Raw genomic sequence first — 6,514 nt, 5'->3', positions numbered from 1 at the left:
CACAGTTTAAACTTTTGAAAAAGAGACAAATGTTTGTTTGCAGTGTTTGAATAACGTTCCTGTCTCTCTACAACCTCCTGTGTTTCTGCGCAAATCTGTGACCCAAGCATGACAATATAAAAATAACCATATAAACATATGGTTTCTACTTCGCGGATTTTCTTATTTCACGGGTGGCTCTGGAACGCAACCCCCGCAATGGAGGAGGGATTACTGTAGTCCTTTAACTGTGTGCTTAGGTTTACATTGTCATACACTAGACAACAAAGATTTTGCTTCCATCACAAGCTCATCATCAGGTAAGCTTGACTGTTGGCGAGGCAATCTTTTCCACGCATCTAGTCCTTATATTTGCATAGCGAAGGCGTCATTTGAGTCCTTGGCCGCAGACTGAATCTGTTTAAAGCAGGCATGATCACACTGGACAAAGAAGATTTTCCTTCATGAACATGGCCTGCTGTTCAAAAAAATAACCTTTAAAATTTTCTCTCACATACTGTTATATTGTAATCACCTACAGTATTTTTGTGATTTCCTCTCCCATTATAAGCATACGTATACAGAACAACTACAGCTGGAACATCTCTGATGATCTAAAAGAAGCATCCCTGCTATTAGGAATGTTGGCGGGATAGACCAAGAACTAGGAATGGAACGGTCATGTGAAACTCTCATTGCATTAAAAGGAACTGGCAGCACCATGAGCATTCAGTTCTAGCGCAGAAAACTGTGGTGCTTAAACCAGTTGTCGACCCGACAAAGGTAGATTTATCTCCTCTTCACATAAAACGTAGATAAAAAATTTTGTGAATACCTGAGACAGATATTTCCATGAATAACTGATGCCAAGATTAAGGAACACATTTTTGTTGGTCCATAAAACTGGTACATCACTGATGACAAGCAGTTTTAAGATCTGTTAGTACAGCCGGAGGAAATCGCATGGAAGGTACTCAAGGATGTTGTTGAGAATTTTCTCGCCAGCTACTGAGCACCAAACTACTTCCAGATGTTAAATAACCTGCTTCAAGTATTTAAAACCATGAAGTGATCCAACATGTTCATTTTATACATTCACACTTGGGCTTCTTCCCTGCTAGTCTTGCTTCAGTCAGTGATGAACATGGTTAGAAGTTTCACCAGGACATTGGAATGATCAAAAAGCAGCATCAGGACAAGTGGAGTCCTTAAGTGCTGGTCAACTATTGTTGGCCATCTGATGCTTCCTGTTTCAGTGTCCATTTTTAGCTTGATTGAATTAATGCAATATCTTAGTACCATTAAGTGGATAAACAAACTAAATTCAATAAAAGTCACGTTAATAATCTTTAAAATTTCTACATGACATTGTCAATCTGAAATTATATTTGTGTTTAGCTTGTACCTGTCTATCATAATCACCAAAAAATCTTAAGGAAACAAAACATTTAGAAAAGTGTGTTGTCCAGTGATTCTGGTTACAGTTAATTTACAAAATTTTCTTAGTATTGCAAAATATGTGCTAAGAAAAAAATCATGACATTATGCATGTTCCTATATTAAATCAATAATCTTTGCATGTGAGCTAATAACAAATATGCAAAGGTAAGTAAGTAATTTGTGTTTCTGTTATCATGGCCTGCTTGTAAATTCCCAATTTGCATTCAGGTGGTTGAGGCAGTGCCGTGTCTTTTGTGGTGACTACTGTCACAAAGCAAAATACAAGTGTATTCAACTCAAACAGTGATAAATTAAGAGGGCAACACCACCTAAGTGATTCTTTAAATTAGCAAAGTGTACAAAAATGGAAGACAATTCAATAAACAGAAAGGAGGGTCATCAGCTTGGACTTAAAAAATGTGATCAAAAAGCCTTTTCTCTTTAAGACTGCGAGGAGCTTCTAGAAGGTGAGTAGTGATGAGCATAAGAGGGAAGTTTCAATTCTCATACAGTTTTGAGAAACTGACACTAAAATTTATTTTGCAATCGAGAAATGCATAACTCGGTACAAAAAGTTTTTGTTGTGAGAAGTCAAGCAAAATGACACCTTTCATTGACTAACTAAAAAGATTACAATATGCCAGCACTCGAGGCAACTCAGGCCCCTTCTTCAGGCAAAATTCAAAGTGAAAGAAAAGCAAGGGAAATCATTATCAGGAATTCAGGCTTGTGAATATCCAAATTGCTTCACCAAGCAGAAGGTCATTTCAACTGTGCAGTTGAAATAATCCTGATGAATAATCCCGAGATACTCCAGCTTTGGATACGAATATAAATGTTTTGACTGGCAGCAGATTTAAATCCAAACGCTATTTCATGTGTGGGTGATTTTATTTAACAATATTTTAGTAAAACTACATGTATTTGGGATGTTCTAAGTGTATGATTTGATGAATTGACTTTAGGATTATGCAACATGCAATTTTCTTTTTTAAATGAACATTTTTGATGCTGCATGCTATTGTCTAGTGTTGGTCACCATAGATGCCTGTTCTGTCAGACTTTGTTATCTCCAAGCTGCATGAAAACATGCAATTCAATTTTTTACTAGGCCATCACTACAAACTACATGTGGTAAGTAACATAAAAAGTTTCCCATCCACATCCCAAAGACACGCAGAATGGTTTCATTAGCAGCCCTATGGAAGAAATCATTAAGTATATATTCATTAATAATCAACCCGAAGAACCAGGCAGGAGGAAGCTTGTCCATTGCGTCTTTTATTTCTCTTCATGAAGAGGGATGCATTCCATCATAGCAGTCTGTCGTGGAATGGTCAGTAAGCAAAGTTACAGTTTCATATTTATAGACAATTGAATTTACATACCAGTGTTGAATTAATCCTGACATTTACTCCGATTGGTTTGTTTGCTTGCACCATCTGAATATTTACTCTGGTTGGTGGAAAGATATGGGATGTTTTTAGCAGAGCGTATAACCAGCTTACCTTCCCCAAAATAAAAGTCTCATTTCACTATATTCTTTGTTCTTACAATACTTTTCAGTGCTTCTTGAGTTCCTGTGTACGTGACATCTGTCAAGTCTTACTGGTTAAGTGATACTCAGGCAACTTCACTGAGAACCTTCTTGTTCTTTGTTGTTCACTTGACCTTTGACTGGCTTACTGATATGCTTCAAATATTTATTAATGGTTTTATACTACTTCTAAGATAGATGCTGTATTTTAACGTGGAAAGCATACCAAAATACTTTATGAACAATAACTATATTATGCCTAAATGACTATGTGACCCCTTAAGTCTCATTTTTCCTCCACAACCCTGATATGGACCCCCATGAAGGCATGTAGATATGTGAGGGTACACAGAGATAGACTGGTGTCTTCTCCACTGTTGTCTCCTGCTCATTGCAGCTCTCTGTGATCTGCTAAGGAGGTTTAGAAAATGGATTGACGGAAACCTCTAGTGACAGAATTTAAAGAATTAAGAAGTGCATACAATTAAATGATACACAGCCTTTGTTGGACAGGCTCTGGTCTTGGACTTGATGCTTTGTAGAGAGGCTTTAGCCTCCACGGCCCTGATCTGGATTAATTGTGTTCAATAATGAATGGCTGGATGGGTACATATATCTACTTTCTTAACAGAGATGTCTAGGCTCCTTTTGAGAACGATGAGAGGTAGGGAAGAGCTAGAAATCCCTTCAGTTTACGTCTGTAACCGATTTCTTGATGGTGCTCATACTGTGGTAGTTTAGTTTCAAGAGTAGGAAGTGCATTCAAGCTGAAAGAATCCAGAGCAAAGGCGATCTGTTAAGGTGTGGTTCAGGTGGCGCAACATGAGATTATCTCTCTATTGCAAAGAGCATTCTTGTATTGTTCTTGTGATCCCAGTGAACTTCTCCTGCCCTAGGCTCCTGAATGCAATGTGGAGAGCTATTTGTATGTGTGTGTTTGCATGTGCTGTGAAAAAAAATGTGGGGGGAGTGCCTTAATGTAAATGTCAGGCTCTCATCTAAGGTTTAAGGACGAGTAGGCCTTGTGCAGGCCGATACAGGCATGCTGTGGCTGCGCAAGGTTTGGTTTCTTAGCTACTTTTGTGGTTCTTAAAAAGGGCGTCACTGGATTGCAGGCCCTAGAGCTTTACACTTTTTTAACATCTCTAAATCGCCTCTCGTATATCATCTGTCAAGTCCTTGAAAGTCTTTGGACGTGTGGGTTAAGCTGTTCTCGTCAAATACTTGGTGAATTTCTGCTTTTTTTCACGGAAGATTGGTGGGCTTTCATTTTGATGCACTTATCATTGGAAGCTCACACAGTGTCTCTGTCAGCACGTCGGCTCTGGGAGAATTATCTACCACTTCAAAGGATTTACCCGTGGGTTAGAGTCAGGATGTTTCTCGTTTAAGTGATTCTCTTGAGCAGTTATATCTTAAAATCCAACTTGAATACACAGTGGGGTTTGAGCAGGCTTCAGTGCCACGTAATTAAACAAGACTTGGCATGTTTTGTAGCATTAGTGGCCTTGTGGGAGGCAGCCGGTGCGGAAAAGTGCAAGAGTCAGTCGAAAATCCTTGGGATGGCTGCCGCTGTCAGACAAATTCCAGTTAATCTGGTCTTAAGACGGCCTTGTGAGGCTCCCAATCAGCTGTGTAATGCTTTAGCTCAGTGTGCAGTCTCTCACACTCGGGTTATTGTGTTTGGGAGCAGCCAGCATTTAGAAATCTGAGCTGACTTGGTGACGCAAGGTGGATGAAACCTGACACTCCACTCAAACTGGCAGAACTCTGTGCTGCTGGAGTCACATATTACTGGACATGCATGTTTGAACTTGAAACTAACACAAATGGCCTGAATTTACTGTGGGACATGTATCTTAAATGAGAGCCCAATGGACGTGCACACAAAAGGGGAGCGGGATGGGTTCATTGCTGCTGGGCACTGAAAGTAAGCCGGCTGCTGGGCTTGCATATTAAAAGGATGAGAGCTGGCCTGGCATGTTTCATCTTGAAGTTAATGACACTGGACAGGGTACTGTTGGACTTGCAGCATGACATGCGTACTTGTACACTAAAGGGGCACTTGCTGGACTCGTATAATTTGAAGAAGAAGTTGCTGCTGCTGGACTTGCTTGTTAAACGCTTGCTGAGTGGACTTGGTGCTGCTGAACTTGCATACTTAATAGGAAGTCCGTCAAACTCCATGGCGCTTGGCATGCATGCGAAATAATGAAGCAGACTTGACAGATCTGGCAGAATTAAAAAGACAACTAGACTCGAGCCTTTGAACTTACAATTAAAGGCAGACAGCAGGACTGAGTGTTGATGGACCCAAATATTAAAGGGCAATTGACAATGGACAAAGCTGCAAAGCCAGCAGGAATCAGGACCACTGTAATCTCCGTCTCTTTTCATTGATAAAATTGAAGGGTCTTCTGTCTGTCTCTTTAATTTTGCGGGTTTGGTTGATGTTTATTTATCCATCTTGTACATGAAGGACTTCATTTCAACCCTCCAATCACATCATCTTTGCTTGCTTGTTTGTTCCCCAATAATGCAAAAACAGCTGAGCCAATTTTTCACAAAATTTGACATGTATTGTGCCGGTGGTCCAACATAAAATACAGGCTATACTGCATTTCAAAAGTACAGTCCGCGAAGAGCAGGTTGTAATGGCGGAGTAGTCGAGAAACGGTGCATTATTCCGAAATGAGTTGATCTTAGTGAATTTTTGCATGAATAATAAAGATTATAGAGCAGTGCTGCCCAAACTCCATCCCGGGGAGCTGCTGTGGCTGCAAGTTTTTGTTCCTACCAGATTCAAAATCAATGATAATAACTGATTTAATAACAATTTAATTAGCTGGGCTTTTTTCTCGTCTCTTATTTTGCATTCAAAAAAGCATGTCAGTATGACTTTTATATTTATAAGACAGCTAAAAATATTTTTTTTGTCATAGATTTACTATGCTTAACTCTCATTTGTTGTTTTCCTGTTACTTAGACCCATTTCAGTGTAGTTTGCTCCTTTCATTGTATCCTAATAATAATAATTATAAGCCAGCGTAGCAGATGCCCAGGTAAACAACACTGAATGATTAAAGGCTGTGACTACTTTGGCATCAGACACGCTAATTAGATTAAATAACCAGAACATGTGGAAAGTCAGGGTGAAAATATTATTAAAAAGTGAAAAAACAACATTTTTTCCATATAACTGCTTAGTATATTTTAATACAAATTTACCAAACATAGTTTTGTAAATTCTAAATTTACCCTAAAACACGGAAACTGGGAAATAACAACTCACTTAATTGAGCTAGGAGTCCCGTTAAAAACAGATGATGGTTGGCACAAAAACCTGCAGCCGCAGGGGGACCCTGGAACCGAGTATGGAAACAGCTGGTATAGAATAGAAGCTACATGGGGGTTTGAACATTTCATTGAGGTGGGTATTTGTAATTTCGGGAGGATATTACTGTTGATATAATTTTAAAATCGGGACTTTGAGGCTTTTCTAAAATGTTCCATCAAGAAATGGGGCTGTAGTTGAATAAACCGGTTCAGTCAATGGAA

Source organism: Erpetoichthys calabaricus, chromosome 8, assembly GCF_900747795.2.
Source record: "Erpetoichthys calabaricus chromosome 8, fErpCal1.3, whole genome shotgun sequence".
In the NCBI taxonomy this organism is placed as follows: Eukaryota; Metazoa; Chordata; class Cladistia; order Polypteriformes; family Polypteridae; genus Erpetoichthys; species Erpetoichthys calabaricus.
Note: the sequence above shows the minus strand (reverse complement) of the source record.